Source organism: Castor canadensis, chromosome 10 (genome assembly GCF_047511655.1).
Source record: "Castor canadensis chromosome 10, mCasCan1.hap1v2, whole genome shotgun sequence".
In the NCBI taxonomy this organism is placed as follows: domain Eukaryota; kingdom Metazoa; phylum Chordata; class Mammalia; order Rodentia; family Castoridae; genus Castor; species Castor canadensis.
Window position 1 is genome coordinate 66,211,874 of NC_133395.1, and position 23,974 is coordinate 66,235,847.

A 23,974-nucleotide genomic window follows, 5' to 3' on the forward strand; every position below is an offset into this window, starting at 1 on the left:
CATCCCATCTGTCTGCTGTGTGGTTCTCCAAGGAGAGTCCTGGGACCACTTGAATCAAGATCAGATGGAAAGTTTATTTGAAGCCCAGATTTCTGGGTCACATCTGAGATACATTCCATACGATTCTCTGGCAAAGAAGTGTTGAGCTCTATTTTTAACAAGTTCAATCTAAAATATGAGAACCACTGAGCTATAAAATAAATTCCTGCTTTGAAGAATCAGTTCCACCATGGTCCATCTAGGAAGCTCTCCCGTATTCCCCACAGACTCTTCTGCTCTCTCCTCTGCACCTGTGCCTGTGGCACTGTGTGTAAAATAAAATGTGCTACTGTTTGTGGCACTTGCCTGTCCCCACCGCTGGTCTTTGAGCTCCTTGTAGGCAGGGACATTATCTCACAGCTTCGTTAGACCAGTACTTATCTCAAAGCCTCATGCAAAACAGAGTGTTTATTTATATTATTCACTGCCAATTCAACCTAAGCATTTCATGGCATTAAATTAACCTAAAAATATTCTTTAAATTAAAGTAACAGCTTATTACTTTGACTCTGATAGGGTGAAAAAGAAGGTAGATAAACATTATTTCCTTTTACTTTGAAGAAAGATATCCTGTTGAAGCAATTGAAGGAAAATTAATAATATTGTATTTTAAATTATAAGCGAAAAGCCAAGTCTGAATATAAATAAGTTGCTATCAGTTTGTCATGCCAAGTTTTTTCTTCTGCAAAAAGCAAGCATTGACTCAGATTGAAGCAAATGAAAAGATAAAGACAAGTGAAATTCTCTTCATGAAAGTGGAAAATAATTTGTGTCGTTATTTTAAACAAACTCATAAAATAAGAAAGCTGTATTATACAAGAAGTACACATTTTGTTCCTTTTTTCCTAAAGTGATACTACTTAGATATTTTTTATTAAAGTTTCTCACACTACAAGTTACAGAATGTTTAATACTGGATATAAAAAAGGTATACTCATAAAACATCTGTAAGTAGAGGCTTTGTGGCAGAATTCTGGTGTTGCAATCACAATTTTATTCAGAAGTTAAAGTACCCAACATTGCCCTTGAATCAATGGCTGTGTGTTGAATAATAGTTATCTTTTCTCCAAGTTCTGTCCTAATGTATTGAGAACATCTTGTTTAATTGGAAACTTACTAGATGGTTATCTAGTTCTGGTAAGTTTTTCCTCCTCATTGCTCCATCCAAGAAATTGGACTAGATGTGCTCTCAAACCATACAAAAAGAACCTAATGAAGATTCCAGAGTAGCATTGGTGGTTTAATCTACCTTTAAAGTTGCTCCTTGCCAGGACTCTAAATTGCACATCCAATTATAAATTTGTCTCTGTGGGAATTCATATTGTATAGCAACTACCATATGGGTTTTCTGTTAATATTTACAACTTATGTAAGTATCATTTCTGTTCATATCCATCCTCTATGAATGGCTGCAGTTGAATCTCAGCCATTTGAAGTGTTCTTTCTGCAGACCATTAGCACTTAAACTGGACTAAGTGTTTTGCTCTCATATATCATAAATAACGCAGTTGTTTTTAGTTGTGCTTTCTCTACTCCTGCCTATTGAAATGTCACATAAAATGACTCAAGTAAGACTTCCACAGATGAAGTCAAGGAGGACTGCAGTTAGTGTACCTGAAAGAAAGAAGACTTCATCATGCTCAACTATATAAAATCTGTAATCTAATAACTGAAATTGGACGTTTATTATTGGGAGAAGTTGAACCAAGTTTGAGTCATATTGAGGGGAATGAAAATGCCTCATTATCACCTGAACTATTGTTGGCTTTCATTCTGTCTCTCTGGAGTCCCAAAGGAATTCAATAATTGCCTGACAGTTATTTTATAAATATATAGGATATATATCAATATATACCATGTATATACATATATCAGCATAGCATACTGGATGGGTAAATAAAAAATGTATTTGTCATGTGTTCATGTGTATGTGTGTGTATGAGAGAGAGAGAGAGAGATCGTTCTGTCCTCATTATGGAATAAGTGATCATTTCCCTAGAGACTTTATCCCCCCTCCCTCAGTAATGGGGATTCAACTTCAACTTCAACTTAGGGTCTCAAATGCCATTTGACTAATGCCCCAATTCTTTTGCTTTTAGTTTATTTTGCATATAGAGTCTTGTTCTTTTGCCCAGAGTCATCCCTGGACTATGGTCTCCTACCTCTGTCTCCCAAGTAGCTGGGATTATAAGTATGCACCACCATACCCAGTGAGACTTTTGTTTCCTGATACACACCTGTTCAGAGAGCACAGATGAGACAGCATGAAGGCCTGGCTGGTGTGGATGCAAAAGATATTAAGTCCATAGAACTCCTGCTTTCAAGGAGGCTCCATGGAAACCTCTGCTCCTTCACTGCATCCCCACTCTCTAACCCTGGCCTGCTTATTGTAACTTGAACTTTGAGGGTTCCCTGTGTCCCTGGAGACACACCCCTGCTTTGCTTCAGCCATCCCCTTTTGTCTATAACTGCCACTCTCACAATGCCAAGTTGTAACTGAAGGGCTTCAAGGGATTTTAGCTGCAGTTGCAGAAAGGACTATACCAGTGCTATTGATAAAGAAGGGTAGAGCCTTTCAAGTTCACTGAGAGGAAAGAAATGTTCTTATTCTCACTTCTGAGCTTTGGCGCACTCCCCAGGAAATAATATCAAACAGAAGCTGTGTTGTTTGTCAGACTTCAAAGGATAGGTCCTGTAACAATGAAGACACCAAGAGAACGAGAAAGGACATATTTGTTTCTGCATTGGGACTCATTAACAGTCGTCTCCCTTATACACGTCTAATGGGAGGAAGAGAACTTTAAGATGTGAATGGAAGTGGAAGTTGTAAGGATGCTAATCAGTGAGGAAAGGAAGGTACTTTAAATTGGATTTAAAAGAATCAGTGATTTTAATTGTTACTATCTGATTTCTTCCTCTTGTGCCAATGTGTGAACAGCTGGGAAAGGATACACAAAGCCACAGGGAGAAGGCCTGTTTATAAACTACTACAAGTCTAGGGCCAGTGAGATAAGATGAAAGCAAACTGGAGAGAGAGCCAGAAGTCCTGGAAGTCCAAGGTTCTAGTCTCAGCTCTATTACCCATTTGTCACTTTCAGAATACCTCTTCACCTGTCTGGAGCGTGTGTTCCCTTCCTGTGGTAGCAGGTGGAGGAGAATAAATGCATTCTATGTATCTCATCCACACCATCTGGAAAAAGATTAACAATCATTTGGTGATGAGTTATTACATTTTTTAAATTCCTTTTTCATTGAAAATAACTTTGGATCTTTCTAGGATAATAATTAGTGGTAATGATAATCATGTTTAGATTAGCTTAAAGTTTGGTGCTAAAAGAATAAAGTCTAATGCCATAAAAACAAGTGATAGTGTCTTGGTTAGATTCTCTATGAGGTTGACCATCCTTGTCTCTAAGAATATAGTACATATGTTACAAAACATGGGTAACTAATAACACATAATGTAAGAGCAACTAAAATTCAACTTAGTAACAGAACTATATGTGTTCTTGATAAATATATATGCAGAGATTCAGAGATGAGGCTGGGAGACAAAGAGGCTGGGAGAGAGTCTCTGAGACCCTGGGACCTACATGCTCACTAACTTTATGAGACTTCCTGGATAGGCTGTGTATGGTTAAAAGGCTGTTCGGACATCAGAGCTGCCAGCCATAGTGAAAAGACCAACCTCTGATTTCTGCCCCCACTAGGCCTCAATTTATCATAGTACCTAAAACCTTCTAGGGAATTGATTTCCTAATGGTTTCAGAGAGTCAGAAATGAAGCAGTGGCCGTGAGGATGGAAAGAAGAGAAGAGATTAGTGATGTGTTCAAGGCAGGAGGTGGGAATGATAGAAATCCATGCTTCCTCTGGCCAATACTTTTGCATTCTTTGGTCTTTAAAAATTCAGCACAGGCATAATTTTCTGTAGAAAACCTGCCTTAGCACCCAGTTCTTACTTCTTACCACAACTGCATGATGGATGTTGATTGTCTTGGCTGTCTCCCTGGCTGGTCCTTAAAGCCTTTCAGAAGGACCCCTTGTGTTCAACTATGTAGCTCAAGGTCGCTAGAATAGTGCTTAGCTCCTGGTGGTTGCTCAATGATCATTTAGTGAGCAAATGCCTCACTTCCTGAGGGTGAGGAAGAATGGCCACTTAGTGTGATTATCTGATTCCTGTTTTGGACAACTAACAGAAATGTCTAGTATATTGTGCAATAACATCTTATAAATTGAAGAGCAATATCTAAAACCTGAGTCATTATTAAACGTGTTTTGAAATCAGTGAGGTTTTTTTTTTTTTTTTCACTCCATTTCTTTTTAAGGTTAACTTCCAAGTTTAGAAACTTAGTGGACCAAGAATTAGGATTTTATCTTTAGTTTGATATATTTATCTGCATTACTAGTCATTTATTATAAATAATACATCCATATAACATAGACTAGGAATTGATGGCAGTATAAATTTCCCTACTTGATAAGTTAGAAGTATGTGTGTGTAGCTGAACTGCAATTTATTATATCCTAAAACAAAATAAAATTTCATTTTGATTTATTGATATTTTTAAAAAGCCTGCTTTTATAATTGAAAGACGTTTCATTTTTAATTTAGTTCTTAGAAATTAATGCTTAACATATAAAAACTGATATACAATAGAGATTTAAAATTTGACTGTGAAAAATAGAATATGAACTGAGAATAAATTGCTAAATATTACTAAAATAAAAGTGAAGCTCACAATTGTCTAAAACTGACAAGAGATTTCTTAACAAATTAAACACATTAGCTGTTTTTCCTTTATACTTCTTTGAACATACCCAGTACAAAATATTACTTTTTTAATTGTTGTGCTGGGTGGGGATACATTGCGGCATTTACAAAAGTTCTTACAATGTATTAAATATATCACACTTGAATTCAACCCCAAAAATATTACATTTGATATGAGAGATATTGAAGCAGAAGACATCTTGCACATTTAGTTTAGTAAAAGTTTTATCAAAGAAATTTTCATTTTAGCTAGCACATTTTGACTATATGTTTTAAAAGTGAGGAATAAAATGAAATGGCTAGCTGGATTATGCAAACCTCAAAGGCCACTTCACTTAACGTTCTGGAGACAAAGAAGTAGTACTTCTCATAATCCTTTCCTCATTTTCTTTGCTTTTTTCCTGAGATGTGATTAACCACTGGTGATTTGTGTACTTGTGCTGCTTTGCTTGTGTCTCTGCTATGGTAATAATGCTATCCCAGAATGATTGTATGTGATTGTGCATGTGTGTGTATGTGTATATTTGGATCTACAACTGATTGTAATGAGCCTTGTAGAAAGAGGCAATGTGTGGCATTTTCATCTATAGTTTGGCATAGATTTAACTTGCTAATCATAATATTAATTCCATTATGAAATCAGAATGGAGTTTTCAATGAGAGGAAAAAAATCCAAGACTGTTTCCTCTGAGAATGTTTATCATAGGTAAGTCATAAGTGATGGATCATGAGAGTAGAAAAGAATAATGGATGTTTTTAATCAGGAAACTATATTCAGATAATTACCTAGAGACCATGAATAATCTTGATGGACTTCAGAGTGCAGTTCATGACATTATTTTTAAGACATGGCCAAGGATGAAGGGTATCTTGGTAGCACACAGCAGATATTTAGCAAGAGCTTTGTGAAATTATTCAATTATCCTTTGGTTCTCTATTTCATTTTAGTGAGGAGATAGATGAAGCTAACTTGGTTGATTAGATCCCACAAATTCTGCTACAAGTTATCTTTGGCTTCCAAAGATAAAATTTAATATATTCTTTTGATGACTTTTCCAGTTTTAGTTTTGGTCCTGACCAAGAACTAAAAACTTACCCATTTGTTACCCATTTGTTTGTCCACAAGGCTAGCAGGAAGGTAGAGCAATAGTGGAGAAGCAGAGCTATGATTTGGGATATATGCCCAGGAGGAAACAATCTGGAACGTCATGTTCCACATTTTATAAGAGTGAAACACAGTGAAGAAAGACATTAGCTGCCTTAAAGGAGAAAAGGAGCCAGTTTGTGAACTGTGTGAGTAAAGAGGATGAGAGAGCTGTGGTTGGTGGTTTACAGATGATAGATGAGTAGATTAGGATGGCACTATGAATGACTCACCACAAGGTTCTGACTCTCAGATATTTTGGGCAATAAGTTACTTCCCAGCTGCTGAGAGAATAAGGTATGTGTGTGAGAGAGACGTGAATGGAAAGGGAAAGAATTTGCCAGAGAAACCAGGAGATAAAAAGTAGAGTCTGACTTGGAGAACTCTGAGGACAATTCTACGGGAAACAGAGTTAAGAAATGTGATTCTTCAGAAACTAGTTACTTGAAGATGAAAATTTTCTGCTTAGGAATTTTCTCCTAGAACAATAGAAGTTGTATTAGCCTAAGACACACAGCCTTAGCTAAAGTATTTCTACAGGAAATAATGCCTAAGTATTTATTTAATAGAACGTTTAAATTTAAACCTGTTTCAGGTTTTGGTTCTTATATTTTGTCGTCTTCAAACTATCTCACGGATGAAAATCATAACATTAATTCCCTTATGAAATCAGGATTGAGTTTTCGATGAGAGAAAAACAATACAAGACTTTGCTTCCTCTTAGAATTTTTGTCAGAGGTAGGAAAGTCAGAAGTGATTGGCAATGGGAGTGGAAAAGATTAATGTTGGATGTTTTCAATCAGGAAAATATATTCAGATAATTTCCTGGAGACTATGAATAATTTCGACGGACTTCAGAGTATAAATCATGATATTATTTTTAGGACATGACCAAGGATGAAGAGCATCTTCGTGGCATTATGCCAATAACAGAAATGTCAACATATTTCATGGCTCTTGGCCCAATTCAAGAAATCAGCCAGCATTTTTCCTAGGAGCTACTCAATACCAGATGATCTGCCAGAAGATTGGAGTGCAGAGATGAGACCCAGACTCTGCTGCCCTCAGACAGTTCACTCTTGGGAATCAATTGATCAAAACCAGGCAGAAATACATGCTTACTGTAAGCAGCTAATGAGGGAACAGCTTAATGTTCATTTTGTATTATGGAAAAATGAGTTGGTAAGAGGAATTAAGGAATGAAGAATTTTCAGAAAGAAGTTAGAAGAAAAGCAATAAAGGATTATTAGAAATATACAGGTTTGCACAAATCAGCTAATACTAATCAAGGACTTTGTATTACAAATCTGTATTACTTTGTATTATATATTTGGGTTTGGGCAAATTTATGAAAAAGATAACAATACTTCTATTTCAAGAATTTCCAAGGATGGTCACAGCTGAGAAAGACTTTAATGGCATTGAATGTAAGGGATTTGGAATGAAGAAGAAGAAGCATTATAGTAACATGACAAGCAAGAGGGGTTAGCAGCCCTGTGAACATGGAGACACCCTTTCAAGATTATGAAGAATAAATGTTGAAAATAGTAGGTATATCCACTCATTCAACAAATATGTATAGAATGCTTTTCGTCTGTTAGGCATTATACTGAACATTAGGAAAATAAACACAGATAGGACATGGTACCCAAATTCAGGAAGCTTAGGTTCTAGAGGAAAGATAGTGAATAACGGAAGTAAAGGAGAAGAGGTACCATATAGTGGAGACACAAATGAGATGGTAAAGAATAAACCCAGTTTCTCTCGGTAAACAGGAATCATAATTGCTGTAGTCCCTTGTTTGATTTTATCATAACTTGCTTATTATTCTTTTAAAATGGAAAACCTCTGGTTTTTTTTAACCACTTTGTCACTAATTAAAATCTGTTTATTTAAAAAATAGCACTTATGGACTAAAGCAAGTAGATGGGTAAAGACAGAATAAAATTTCTATATTTAGCCCTCCTATATTTGATATATGGTTCCCTAAAAGCTATTTTAAAAACTTACATAGGAAAAACTAATGCAGTTTATTACAGTGTCATCTTATGATAAGTTCTTTGAAAAATTTCATTATAAAAGGTGTTTGATGACGAACCATGGACTCTTATATAGCTTTAATGGCTATATATCTAGAATAATAAATAATTACTTATGTAAAATTGATATGGAGATGTGAGTGAAGTGAAAGAGCTTTCTTACTTTTTAAAATGCTATAAAATGAGAAAATAGTCCAAATTACCTAGAGTCACATAATTGGTTATTGGCTAAGTAATAGCTCAGCCCTGGCCATCCAAAGCCTGAGCTCCAAACTGCTAATGGGATACTTCCCTAAAGAAGCACCCAAGAGGATACTACAAGTATTTATGTCTTATAGTTATTATTACTTTTTTGGCCTTTGTAAAGTCAGGCATTATTGTAGTAAGCACACTCATAAGTGCTTCAAATTTTTTATTCAAGATGGTGAGGCATAAACATAGAGAAATACTCATCCCTAGTTTTCTCACAACATGTGGTCAGGGGATAATTAATATTTTTCAACCTGAATTCATGCTGATGTCAGGTGGAGATGAATCTGAATGGGGAGATCTTGCTCTCTATCCTCTGCCAATGATGCCTAAGTGTTCCATTTTTCTCAATTCGAAAGTGTAGAAGTAGAAGACAATAAAATTGAGAGAGCCTTAGGAAAATTAGCCAAATAAACTCAGATCCAAATATTTGGGATGAACATTTTAAGATTTACTAAATAATGTGTCTAAATCTCTCCTTTTTTTTTTTAAGCATATGAAAGTTCTAATTTCTTTTTTATTTTAAATTTTTTTATTCATATATGCATACAATGTTTGGGTCATTTCTCCCCTCTCTCCCATCCCCCAAATCTCTCCTTCTTATGACAGATCCAGAGTTGAAGAATGGAGAGAAGTGGGCTCTCCCAATAAAGAAGAGAGCCTTCCCTGCACAAAGGAGGGCCTTAAAAAAGTAGCAGTTTTCCAAAGAGCAGAGAAAGCAGTGCTGCAAGAAAGACTATGAATACTTTACCCAGTAGCACAACATGTAGGATCAGTCAGAGGATTGTAAAGGAAGCCACCAGAGATCTGAGCACTGGGAGGAATCCTCTAAACACACACCTTACTAGGTCATTGCTGGCCTATGCTAGAGCCTTTCTTCAGTGAAAGGACTCTCACACCAGACAGCTCACTCCTTTATTTGTCTTCATGTTGACTCAAAATCAGGATCCTTATAATGGGCTGTCTCTGCTCTCAAACCACCCAGAAATTCTACCCCTCTTAACCATGTAGGAGAGACCTGATCTCTACTTTTTTCCCTATAGATGACTGTTTCAAATATTTTCAGACAAAGGTTGGTGGTTAAGTCATTTCCCAGATTGCCTCTTCTAGATGAGCATTCTCAGTTATATACTGTGGTTCACTTCCAGCTGTCCCTTCTGGAATAGAGTGCCCAGGAAGAGGAGCAGCAATTTGATGGAATATGACCTGAGGAAATCAGAATTCTCATTCTTTAACCTAGAATTTTATTAATTGGTTAGGAAAAATTTGAAACTTTGTTGGGAACGTATTTTCTAAATTAGGGAGGGTGAGTTCTTTGGAGGTCACAGAGACAGACAAGACTAGAATTTGTGAACTCTTACCCATGTTTCATCCAGCAATTTCCTTGCTGGATGTCTTGTTAATGATAGGTTGGGATGCACTAGCTTTCTCAGGTCATCTGAAAAAAAAAATGACATTGGTAAAGCCATGTCTTCAGAAAAAAAAAGATTACAAATAATTATTATTTTATGACTAGTATTAGTAACATGGTGAATATTTTCTCTTTGTGGTTTCTGATTTCTATGAAATCCCATGAGAACAAAGAATCTCTCAGGTGATCAAATTGTCAATTCTTCTTTTATTGCCATGGTAACTTAGTCTATTTTTACTGCTCAAATTAGCTAATCAATTGTGGTCTTTGATTTATATTGTTTGACAGCAGCCCTCCCTGAAGATTGTTGACTCTTTGTACTCCTTTAGCTAACAATTGCCCCATTAGAAGATACTGTTCCCAGACATAATATGCACTGAATTATCTGAAGGACTCCTTCAGTATGTGAGTCTGAGATCTCATTCCAGGATAATTAACTAGAATAACAGTTATGGCCATGCTTTTCCCCATTGTATGTTATTGATTAAAGAGAGAAACAAGTACACAATCCTCAGTTCTCTGGAATAGGTCATCTACTTTATTTCCACAGTGACAAAATAAATATTCAAAACCCAAATTAAAACATTAAGTCTGACAAAAGACTGTTTTTTCCTGATATTTTGATTTATTTACATTGCATTTTTTTGAATGTTATAATATAACCATACTTAGGTACATCTTTAGCTAATAGATTTCATGGAATAGAATAAAAGAAATGCCAATTTCGGCTTCTTTATGTTTTTCAATCTTATAGCTAGAGATTAAAAATGTTTTTATAGCCATTCTCTCATATGGAATCAACTCCTATAGATCAAACATTTTATATAGGGTCCATTCCCAGCATTATTCCCTCAATTTGTTAATTTAGATAAAAATTACCTTTGGAAAGATTTAGTTGGTGCCACATATCCCCTCTAGTTTAATATATTCCATTTATTCCCTCTGGTGTTTCTATGTTGAAAGACTTTTAAATATGCTACCCCTTTGAGTCCTAATTCACGAACTATTTCATCATTGCATTTATAAAAAGAAATGCAAATCACAGACCTGTTTGAAAACTTACCTTTTTGAATACCTACCTGGTTCAGAATTCCCTGTATCCTGCCTATTTTTACTTGCGTAGAGTGTATGAAGTGTGTGAGTTACAGCTCCAAGTCCCACTCTGGCATAGCCTTGCCAACAGCAATTGGAAGGCTACCTCATAATAAAGGCATTCACATCTAATCAGCATCAGCATAGCAAGCTTTCCCTAAGTGCATATCTGGAAAGCCTATAGTCTGATAGGTGAAGGTTTTGACAGACTAACTGCAGGATGTCTATCTACAGTCCATATCAGGATTTGTTAATTTGCACATGACCAATCATAATCTGGGTGTGGTACAACAAAGCCTCTTAGGAAACCAATTGCTACAAGAGAATTCCTTACTACAAATAATAACTGTGAGGATCTACACCTCCCTGCCCTTCTCTATCCTTACTTACCTGGTTGAATCTTTCTAGCTAAAATCTTTCTCTTCCAATGTAGAAATTCTCCACATGGACGTGTCACGGGCCCTTAGAGATTAAGGTAAAATGACCTTTAACCTACCCAAATAAATATATGTATGCAATACAGATGTTGATGGGAGAGTTTGGATAGATTAGATTTTTGTAATGGATATACTTTCGCTATGTTGAATCATTTTATTAGTAAAAGAACTCTGCCAAGGCTGACTCTGATCACTTTCTACTACTTATATCAAGACTAGTGGAGTATGGGCTAGAGGCGTGGCTCTAGTGATAGAGCACCTACCTGGGAAGCATGAGTCCTTGAGTTCAAAGCCCAGTAACCCCACAAAAAACCCAAAACTGGTGAAGTAAACAATAGGATTCACTATAGTTCTTAGCTCTATCTTTCTCCACCCAACTTTTGATAATATGTAAGTTACTTATGAACAAAATGGTTGTATGGTTGAAAAGAATTTATAGGGATGATAGTAGGGGAGACTGCGGTCATACAAGGTTGAACTCATTTGGTCAGACTACCAGGTGCATGTATGGAAGAAGGGTGGTTGATGAATCTGCTGGCATGACCCAGAATCTTTTCAACACATCACTCTTGATAGAATCTCTCAATCTGAATTGAAAATAATGATAAAGCCTGTTTCCTATTGTTCTGTACCTTGTGAGTGAGTTACAGAAAGAGTAGTTATACTGGGATGCAAATTCTCTTCGAGAACTACTTTCCTTTCCCAAACACATTCATGAGACCCTTCTTGGAGAACTGGAAAACATTAGACAGTAATATCTTGTATTATTCCAGCCTGGTTTGCTGTACCCTTTTCCTCGAAAATAACCATAACAATACCCAGAGCCCATCCTGAAGAGTGAGACTCTGACTTTGTCTTCACAAAACTTCAATTCCTGGGACTTTTGAGAATCACACTCAGCAGAGCATCACTAGCACTTGGAATCAAACAGACCTGCATTTCATTCTTTTTTTATTATTATTTAATTTTATTTTTATTATCATATTATTGTTGTACTGAGGATACATTGTGACATTTACAAAAGTGCTTATAATATACCTTAGTTAATTCACCCTCTCCACCACGTATTGCTTGTGTGACTTATCTGAATTTGTTTCCTTATCTATCAAATACTGAAAGTAATATCCACTCTCCCTTCAAAGAATGAGATTGTTATTAAAAGTGCATTGCTTAGTGTGTAACATTTATTTGTTGCTTAATACAGGTTTGTCCCCTTTCTCTAATGGTCTTTGGAATGACATGCAGCCTTACAGGGATAAAATGGTAGAATTTGGAAAGTTTTGAAGAGGGAAATGATATTAAATGAAACCAATTGACAATTATGTGAGAGCAAAAACCAGATATCTTCAATTCACTAAACTTTCCCAGAGACTCAGTGTGTGAGATGTGGTGGCACACACACATTTAAAAATAAAAAGAGCCAACCAAAGCAAAGGAATTTTAGCTGTAGTCAAAAAGCTCTACTGAGGTAACACCATTTCAGAAGGTCAAGTCCTGGCAATGACAATTCTTGTAATGACATGTTGATAAATAAATCCTTGGGTAAATATTTCTGAAGGCTGGTGGCCTCCACTTTTCCATCTACAGGTGATGTTTGCACTCTGTCATCCAGGGGATTTCTGAAGAGAGATAATGAGGGAAAAGGGATCAGAGGCTGACAGACTGTACTCATAGAGTTAGAGAATGCATAGTTCAGTGAGAAAAGACTGACCTCTGGTTGTCACATTCGCCACACTTGTCTGAGGCAAGAGATACAGCTCCATCTCTGCTCTGCCCTGAGATGGTGTCTGACTTTCCAAACCCCTAGGTGATAATCTCAGCCATAGGGCTCCTTTGTTTTCTTTTCTTTCTTCCTTTCTTTTTTCTTCTCTCTCTTTTCTTTTTTTTTTTTAATAAATCTTTATCTTCTGTCTATTGTGAGAAATGTCTAAATCTAAAAACATAATAATAATTGATGATGTGACAAATATCTGGAGTAAGCTCATATTACAAGAAATTAAAATTGAATGTACCATTGTATGCTGGTCTGAAACTGTTTTTGGAAACAAAGACTTCAGCAGCCACTTTCCAGGTAAATTTTCTTCTTGGCTTTTCTAACTGCATGTCTTTTGTTGTTGTTGCTGTAACAAAATACCAGAGCTGGGTAACATATGAAGAAGAGATTTATTTAGCTGTTTTGGAGACTGAAAGTTGAAGATCAATCAGCTCACCCACGTGGTCTCTGATGAGGCCCTCATGGTGGAGGGAGTGCATGCAAAAAAGATCAAGTGGTGAGACAAGAAACCAGAGAGCAGGGAGGGGCCAGTCCTGCTCTTTTGTAAAAACCTTCTGTCACTGGAACTAACTAGGTTCCCATGAGAGTTACATTAATCCCTTCTGAGAGTACCACTCCAGTGACCTAATTACTTTGCCCTATGCTCCACCTCCTAAATGTTCCACCATGTCCCAGTACTTCCACACTGGGGACCACATCTATCAAGTGAATCCTTGGGAGATAAACCACATCCAAACCATAGCACCACTATCCCTTTGCTTCCACTCTTCTCAATTTCCTTCCTCAGGTGTAATGAAGAGCCTTTTTTTTTTCATATTGTCATAGAACAGCCTTAGTATTTCTGAATATAAACCATCCTTAATAATGTCCCAACTATAAGGGAAAACTTGCGTAAGGAACAATGACTTGAGATGATGTTAAAACTCTCCAGATTGGCTGTGGACTGTGGAGTTGTGTCTCATTTATTTGTCCTTGCACGTGGAGCTAGATGTGAACATGCAGAAATGAGAGAATGTTTTGTTTTAAAGTTCTGGCAGGATCACAGAGAGAGTCATGTCTCTCCACTAATATTTCCAAAGAGCAAACTAAATGTCTACTTCCAGGGAGCTAACTCCTACGTAAGCATCTGTTAGCAGTTCAAGTCATTCAAGAGCATGACTCTCAAAATAACCAACCCTGTTTTCATTTGTTTTGCAATTAAATACTGTTTATTAAGTACCCACAAATGTCACCCTGGGTTCTGTACCAAGTGACTTAAAAGAACTAAAAAAAATTATTACTTTTTAAGAAATCATAATACAGAATTGCTAAGACGCTGTGAGTCTTGGGCTAGCTGCTTTTGTTTGGGTTGTTTTTGGTTTTCCCCCAAGTACAGACCAGTGATGCTTTCTCACAGGGCAGGAACTTTAATATTTGGACCATAATTCCTGTTGAAGTGTCTCCTCTTGAGACTAAATGAAAGGTTTTGGAACAGGGAGGGAAGTGAACCTCACCAGCCATTCCCTTCCCAAAGGAAAAGATTCATCTCTTCTTGATTCCACGAGAGGATTTTTTTTTTCCATGATCTTTAGATAATCAGCTCTTCGATTCTTAAGTTTGACTTGTACAAAGGTGGATGTGGGCTTTGCTCTTTCTTTAGCCTGCCTGGTCTTATAGGTTATATCAAGCAAATTACCAAGCATGTCATGCAAAATTTTGATTGAAACGCCTGCTAATTTGCAAAGATTCATTAGCCAGAGCATACAAAAAGAAATTTCTGTAGATGCTCAAGGGATTCATTGAATAGTGTAAAATAAATTAAGAAGGGGGGGATTAATATATAATGGTACATTGTCTTTAAAAAAAACAAGATCTTTGTACTCCACATTCTTTCTCATAATCAGAATCTAGAAGAGTTGAAAGATAGGCTGAGCTGCCAGTACCAGTCAGGATATTTTCAAACCTATTCTAAGTGATTTCTTGCACATCACAGTCTTTGCCAAAATGAAGCACATTTCTCTGAAAGTATTTATAGTCTGGATTGTTGGAGCTTTTGTTGTTGCCACAAATGATTATCCTTAAATTCACGTGGCTGTGTTTATAGCCTTAAGTATGAAGGACCCTCAGGCTGTCTTGTCAGGTTGAGTTTAAAAATTCCAAACTGAAATGTGAAGACATGACATTTAGGAAATGAAGAGATTAATGAGTGTATAACTAGAAAAAAAAATGTTGTGTCCAAAAAGGTTTCAATTACCGTAGGAAAGAAAATCATGCTTTTATACTTGAAAAGATTAGTATTAGAGGATAGAATGTTCAATAGTTGCTTTGCTTTAATGTGAAAGCATTAAAACTTATTACTGATAAATTAGCTGTCTAATGGCAAGTCCAAATCTTGAGCAGAACTGGTCATATGTGGTTTTGTGTCCTTGGCAGCAATGTGCTCAGCCTAGTGAGTAATCTCAACATTCGTTGTAAATGAGGCAAGGAGACAGGGAGAAAGGAAAAAGCATGAGTAAAGCATTAAGGAAAGGAAGAGCAAAAAGGAAGAGGAAGAGGAAAAGGAAGGAAAGAAGGAAGGAAGGAAGAAAGGAAGGGAGGGAGGGAGGAAGGAAGGAAGGAAGGAAAGAAGGAAATAATTGGAACTGGAAAAGAGTTTATTTTTTTAAACACACACAGAGAGACTTATCCTCCTCACATAGTCACTGATAGACTTGGAATTAGAACACAGGTAAGTTTTATAATCCATCTTCCTGTTACTCTTCTGCTTTACAGTGGAAAATAATTTCATAAGCATTTTGAAATCCTTGAAGAGAATTATTAAAATTAAAAAACTTTGGAAAGGAAACTCTGTTTTGAGTTATTTAAGTTTAAAGGAGCCAAATAAAATTTTGAAAGGCACCCAAAGGCTACATTTCATAGATGGAAAAAAAAATTGTGTTGAAAACATCTGGAAAGAAATTCTTCCAGTTATTTCTTTGGTATTTCCTTAACAACATTTTAACTTTACAACAAAATAATATGCTAGCAGTCTCATATTTCACATTCCCAGCCAAATTTGGACTTCTTAACCTTCCTTTAATTTCAGGTTTTGCTTTCCTCATTTGTAGTTTACATGTTTTTTCCTCTCTACCTATTTGCCTTGGTTGCTGGCTCTGTTTGCTTTCACTTACCTTCATTTTCTTTCTCACTGTTCTTATTTTTCCTTGTGTTTTCCCATTTTCAAATTTACTCAGAAAAAGCTATAACTACTGCTCTTTCTCTTAATGAACAGTTTTTCATAAAATAAATCCTACTGGATGATATTCATAGTTTTTGAAGATAGTATATTTGGGCTGAATTTGATATTTTAGGGTCTGGATTTCTGATCAGTCTCCTCTTAATGTCTTAATTTCATTGTGCTATTCTGTAATATTTTTCTATGTCATTTTCTATTCCCACAGGTTGTGTATAAATAGTAACATTAGCTTTGATTTACTAAATTATTATTTCATACAGCAGGATTTTCCCTCTTTAATGGTTTGAATTGATGACTTTTGGTAATGTATACAGTTTATTAACCACCACCATCATCAAGATATAAAACAGTTCCCTAATCTTAAATAGTTGTCTTGTGATCTCTACAGTCAATCTTTTCCTTGATGTGCTTCTGATGTTGCTTTTGTCTTATGGCTTTGCCTTTGTGCAGATGTAAGTTTTCACTTCTCTTGAATAAATACCTAGGAATAGAATTTCTGGATCATATGGTAAGTGTACTTTTAGTTGTATAAGAAATCACCATATTGGTTTCTAAAGTGTGTACATGGTTTTGCATTCTCATCAGCAGTGTCTGAGAGTGCCACTTGTTCCACTTCCTTTCTAGCACCTCGTATTGTCAGTCATTTTAACTTCAGATTGCTCAGTAGCTCCATAGTGGTATCTCATGGTGGTTTTAATTTACGTTTCCCTAATAGCTAGTGGTGATGAATTTCTTTTCATGTATTTACTGCCCATTTGTAGACTTTATTTTGTGAAGTGTCTCTTCAAATATTTTGCTGTTTTAATTATTGCTTATCTTCTTGAATTGTAAGCCTTGTTCATACATTTCTGGAAGCAAGCTATTTGTTGTACATATGCTTTGCAAATATTCTTTCTAGTCTGTTGTCTAAATTTTAGTTTTCCTAACTATCTTTCAAATAGTAGAGTTTTGGTTTGATGAAGTCTTTTTTTTTTTCCTTAACAAATCTTTGCCTAAACAAATGTCACAAATATTTTCTCTAAGATTTTATTTCTCATATTGAGACCCATAATCCATTTAGACTTAATTTTTTAATGTAGTCTGAAGTTTTTTGGGTTTTTTTCCATGCAGCAATCCAGTTGATCCAGCACCATTAATAGAAAAGTCTATCTTTTCCCCTTTTGAATTACCTTGGCATCTTTGTCAAAAATCTGTTAACATGGTTAATTACATTGTCATGCATTCCTGGGATAAACCCAACATGTTCACAATATGTTGTCCTAATTATATTTTTATTCAGTTTGCTAAGATTTTGTTTAGAGTTTTTTTGTCTATTGATCTTTGTGTCTGCTGATCTGTAGTTCTTTTTTCTCATGATATCTTTGGATTATTTCAACATCAGGATGTTAGTCATCTCATAAAATGAGTTGGACATGTTCCCTCTTCCTGTTTCCAAAGGGACCTCTCAGGATTGAAATTATTTCTAAATTTGATTTTGAAATGCAGGTATAAAACCCAATGACATAAAATCCAACTCTGCTAGGTAGAGGGCCCAGGAGAACCAAGTGAGAGTAAACCCCGTGTATCCACAGAAGCAAGTAAGAGACCTTTAACCAAAGTGTTGATACTCACATACCTATCTCAACCCTTTATATCTTTGGGTTTGTTCAAGAGTTTTAGGTCAAATGGTTTCATGAATAACAGCAAGGAAATACGTTGATACATTGAAGTATATTCAAGCAAGATACACCTTAATTCCTTGACTTTTCCCAATTTTTCAAAAGGGCAAGTATATTTCTGCTATCTGTGAGCTTTTTGCAGGTCTGAGAGTAAAGTAAAATCCTTAAGTAGTCATCTTTTAAATAATCCTCTGATGTTGGCAGAGCAAATATATTTTTCTCCAAAAAATATTTTTCAGTTCTTTTTTTTTTTGGGGGGAGGGGCCAGTCTTCAAGTTACCTCCAGGAAGATTTGGCTGAGTTTGGTTAATAATCACCTTCAAAAAACTGACACTTACCTAGATCTGAGTCCAACTATTTTAGCAATGGTTTTTGCATTCCGGAAGCTTGTGTCCTTTCCTTGCTTGCTACTAGACTGTTCCTCTTCCTTGTTAACCAGGCTGAGCACTGTGTTGCAGCTTTTATTACCTTCATTCTCTGGCAGTCAAATCTCTAAGAATCAGTGTATTTTCATCCTATCTAGTGTTTAGGATGTGGCTAGTGGATTCTTCTGCCACATGCATGTATTCCTGTACACCATATGTCTCATCAGAAATAGAGTCAATTTCTGAGTTTTCTTTATTTTTTCGTTATGTGTTCTGTTCATTTAATAGTAATGTTGGTGGTGTGACTTTAATGGTGTTAGCAAAACAACTTCTCTGTCTCCTCTCTTTCACATGGTAATCTTATTTGCCTCTGATGACTAGAGCAGGTGAAGTAACTGCCTCATAACATTTGATAAATGCATTACAGCTACTCTGAGAAGTAACAAGAGACTTGAAAGTCTTGTCCCCAGCGAAATAAATCAGGTTATTGTCTCAAAAACCATCTTTCCTTTTTAGGGTTCAGAGCAGGTCTCCTTTGCTGCTGTGACATGCATGTCTACTTCCTCCAGAACTAATGAAATTCTTGAAAGTTTAGAATATAGGTCATTAGTTTTTGACAAAAATAGAAAAAAGAATTTGTTATTTCAAATGATGTAATTTTAAGGTTAAAAACATTGATAGTATGTGAAAACAAAGTCACACCTTTTCTTTTTTTATGAGAAGAGAGTATATTTTTATACTCAGTTATTTCTGTGCATGCTGTGGAAACTTCAGCTTTTCCACTTCCTGTGTTTTCTTCAGTGACTAATTCAGATTGCAATTCCAGGTGACTGCCCACTGCTCTGACATTGGCAACCGCTTTAGGTGGTGTTCTCTGTGTACTCTGGGAGCTCAGTAAAATTTGTTAAATGATTTAGACATTAAACAACTAAAATCCATTTGGATCTCATTAACAGACTCTCCAAAGTGATAATAATAAAAAGAAAAAAGTGAAGGTCACTCTATAATAATTCTATTACATAACATTTTTAATGAGTTAAAATATCAGCAGTTATATGTATTATGATCTATTTGGTGAAAATATTGTATTTCTGTTCTTTTAAGTAATATCACTAAGAACCAGATGGGATGAGTATGTGTAATAACACATCCATTCTATCTACAAATGGCAGTTCTTTAAAGTACCAACCTGACGTTGGTCAGGTGATGCTAAAATGGAACTACAGAAAGAATTTAAGTACTACACTTTGAGTGAACTCAACTCTTGCCCAGGTACCCCTTGATTACAACTCTTAAGGAAACACTATAGAGAAGTTAGGCATTATCACCAACCCAGAAGATCAAATGGCATTGCATTATGTTCTGTTTTGCTTTGTTGAAACAAGGTCTCACTATGTAGCCCAGGCTGATCTTGAACTCATGATTCTCCTACTTTAGCCTCCAGAGTGCTGCATTTACTATATACCACCATGCCTGACCACATTATGTTTTAAAGTATTAATTACAGATTTCAACAATCTTACTTTCATTTTTCTAGGTTCTTAATCTATCCTGCAGTGATATAATAATCTATAACAAAGATATGTTAGAATATTTAAGAGTAGCTTGAGACCTAATATTCCTTTAATTCTCAATTGAGCATGGTTTTGATTATCCCCATAGCTGGAAGTCAAACGAGGTTGGACCATTCAAAGCAATAAGTAATTCTGAAACCAACTGCATTTGCCTGGAGGATTCAGTAAAAGAACACAATTGAAGATCATCCAAGCAAGCATGTGTAGACACCCAAAACTCCTGGTCTTGAGCTCGACTTAGGACTCTTCCAGTTCTCTTTTGTAGTTGGTGGCCTATTGTATTGAAGAGAAAGTTAGATTTTTCTTCTCTTTAAATGCATCATACACAAGACTTGTTTGTTGAATTCTTTCTCCAGTCATGGTAGAGATGGTGCAGCAATCCACCCTCTTCAACTCATAAGTGTTGAATTAAAAATGGAATGAATGGAGTACCTCCATTGCCAAGAGAAGGGACTTGTCTCAGGTCAGGCAGGCTATTGAGGAAGTGGAAGTAGAAACACTCCATTACTCACTGTGTGCCATGATTTTCACTTAGCTCTTTTTTACATCATTGCCTTCCCAATGTAAAATATTTTATTTATTTATTTATTTATTTCAGTACTGAGAATCAAACTCAGGGCATCACACTGACAAGGCAGGCACGCTATCATTTCAGCCACAACTTCAGCCTCTTTGCTCTGATCTCATTTTTTGCCCAGGTGGGTCTGGACCACAATTTCCCTATTTTTGCTTCCCACAGTAGCTGGGATGACATGCATACACCACCACACCCAGTTTTTTTCTGCTGAGATGGGGGTCTCTTGAACTGTTTGCCCGGGTTGGCCTGGAACTGTAGTCCTTCCCATCTCTGCCTCCTGAGTAGCTAGGATTACAGGTGTGAGCCACTGGTGCCCAGCTCCCATGTTAAATATTTTCATGAAAATCAGACGATATTACTAACATAAGATTTAAAGAAAGTAAACACTATAAGACATAATACATAAAGATTAGTTTCTCTCTAAGATAAAAGGTTCTGAATGTTTAGAAGCATAAAACAGTGAATAAGTTTAAATGAATATCATGAGGTACTTCAAGGCTTACTTGCAATAAAACTGCAGGTGCTACAAAAGACTAAAACTTACATAGCTCAGTTAATTTTTTAACTTGCTTGCCTTTTCAAAAATGCACACTCAATGATACATTGCTTAGATATTTTATTTGAATCAATTGTCCTTGTTTACTCCAGAATCACTATGTAGTTCTTCAAGTAAAGTCAGTGCAAATAAATGTATTCCCATAGGTGGAAGAATGACTCAACTCATAGGATAAGACTAAAAAAAGAATTTCCCTGTGTATTTCTCTACCTGGTGTGTATAGATGAGCAAAGTGTCAATAGAAAGCTTGTAAAGGTCAGGATTCCAGGGAGACCTTTTTGTTCCTGGCATCTCAGTTTTTCCCAGGCTGCCCAGGGCGCATGCATTTATTGCAGAGTAGCAATGAGGTCACACTCTCTGGGGGGAAGGAAACTGGGACAGATGGACAAAACCAAAGGGTGGATCAGGAGACTAGAGGATGAGGCCAAATGGGCAAGGGGTGGGCATTCTAAAAGCAAAAAGGACTAGAATTTCTTTTCATTTCATTGAGTGGCTGTTCCAGTTAACACAATCAATGAATACATCTGCTTTTAGCTTCTCCTATATTTATGCCTTAGCTGTTATTCCTGCTACTTTTTCTTGAGCTTGAATTATGTCTTTGATATTTTAACCCTGGTATTTGAAGGAGAGACTTTAGGAGGCAGCAGAAAGACAACCACCACCTCGGGGTTACCACAATGGGCCATATCAGTCTATACAAAGTCTTTCTGTCAGCCCACACTGCAACTGACCTGTGAGACAGCACTGGTATTTGTAAAGAAATGAAGGAGTTTCTCCCCTATTCCACTTTAGAGTTTGAGAACATTATTGCAATATTGGCAATTGTGGTTTTATGCTTGCATTAACCAAAATATGTGAGCCTCCTTTGATTTCTCTAAGTTGAAGGCTATATTTCTGAATTGGGCAATTCGTATCAAAACCAGTACTCACTGGCTTAGTGTGTAAGAGTTTCTCCTTGAAGGACAAACATTTCATATATTAAGTTCTATTAGCACTCTATAATATTCCATGGATGCTGGCTGTTTTTCAGTGCATTTGGCTGTGTTGATTTTCTGTTTCTGTGAAGCTTTGTCCGGACTAAACCTGAGGTATCCTGTGGATTGCCTCACTTCCCTTTGCAGCCCAGTGGGGAGTGGGACCAGATGGTATAATTCTATTGACCTCTTTTAAGTTCTCTGTCTTATACTCCCCTCCCCACCTTTTTTTTTTTTTTATTAAGTTGACATAACTGTACATAACAAATTTTCTATAGGAAGCTTTTGTTCCTTTAATGTTCGGGGGTCCTCTTGGGGTTCGACGAAGTTCACATTCATTCAGTTCATGGACCTTTTCCAAAAATATTTCTTAAGCCCATCTATTCTCAAAAGAGCAATACACATGCATGCATACATTTCCTGTAGTCTTTCCTTTCTACTTTCTGTGGTTTTATTGCCATGCATAGACAGGATTTTTCTCCCAGTAGTTAACAGAAATGATTTGAATATAATTGAATCTTTAGGAATACTAGTGAAAAGTATAACTTGATAAAGCTTTTTAAAAAAATTAAAAGAAAAAGGAAAAGGAGTGCTCGCTTCGGCAGCACATATACTAAAATTGGAACGATACAGAGAAGATTAGCATGGCCCCTGCGCAAGGATGACACGCAAATTCGTGAAGCGTTCCATATAAAAAAAAAAAAAAAAAAAAAAAAAGAAAAAGGAAAAGGAAACCCATTTGACTTAACTGTGCTTTATGAAACTGGCTGGCAAAAGAAGATTAGCAGTATAGAAATGTACTGCTATAACATTAAATAATTAAGCTATCATTCTAATACCATGCTTGGTTATAAATAGCTTTCCTGTACTTCCAAAATGTACTACTTTCATCTTTTGAATAGCATTCATTTAAGCACAAAACAAGCTTATTTAAAGTCTTCAAATAGTGTAAGTATTCTGGATAGTGGATTTTGTGAGCAGGTTTTTTTCCTTTGGCTAAGATATATTACAGGCTGAATATAGGTCGGTTGTTTCTTAGAAAAGATTGTCACCAATTATAAATCTTGATCTTCTTAAGCTAAAAAACATACACTTGACTAAGAAAGAAATTTACTTATAATTAAGTCATAAGGTATTTTTCTTTTATCCATTACCAGTCACTCAGTATTTTAGTCACTGTAGAGTAAAACAAATGTTTAAACCTTTTTTTGCTAGAAATATGAATGAATTTAATAATTTCTTCCATTGAATCTGTATATTTAACTAATTCTCCTTCCTTGATAAACAAACAAAGTGGATTTCATGCCTGGGAGAAAAACATAACAATTCTCTCTTCAGCTTTGCTGCACTTTTCTGAGTGATGAGAAACCATTAAGTGGTGTTACGTCCCCTCTATCTTCTTGGTAGTAGAAATAAAAAGCTACACAATATTAATGTGAGTTAGGATTGAACTCCCTGGTAAATCTGTGGTAATTGAAAGCCCTAACATACGATCTTTCAAGTATCAGCATTTTTCATCACTACGGTTTCCATTAGAGCATTAATTATAATTTTTATCCCAAATCAGAGTCCCCACCATCCAGTTACTATATGTTTATAGCTAATTTAATTTTGTATTGGGACTCAGTAAAAATATAATAGCAGTGAAAATATACAGATCACAAAATAGCCTGTAATGTTTTGAAATGTATAATATTAACTAGGACCATATGACAGGGCTGGTATTTGACTGTTTTTGACCTACAAAAATTGCATTCACTTACACCAAACCTACCAAGAGCCCATTTTTTAATGATTGAAATCAAGTAGACAGGAACTAAGATTGCCAACTACATTAGCAACACCACTGAATCCAGGCCCAATCGACTTGAAGTACTTAGAATCTAAGTATCTCTCGATAGACAAGTATATAGAGATAGAAGCTTCTACTTATACCTGTAACTAGATAGGTATCTCTCTCTCTCTCTCTCACACACACACACACACACACACACATGCACAAACACACCTATACATCCATTTTGAGATTTTTAGATGAGTAGATTTCTAAAATGAATTAATAATTTTATCTTATTAAACTGACTGCAGCAGACAGAATC

At 36.0% G+C, this 23,974-nt stretch overlaps 1 protein-coding gene and 1 non-coding gene across 2 annotated transcripts in view; both read left to right on the plus strand.

Annotated features, from left to right (window-relative positions):
* Lhfpl6 (LHFPL tetraspan subfamily member 6) overlaps nt 1-23,974 on the plus strand; it is a 237,282-nt gene that overhangs the window by 115,717 nt on the left and 97,591 nt on the right. The window lies entirely within an intron of this gene.
* Nucleotides 22,465-22,571, plus strand: LOC141413091 (U6 spliceosomal RNA). The gene has a single exon (XR_012437915.1). It is a non-coding gene; the product is annotated as a U6 spliceosomal RNA (small nuclear RNA).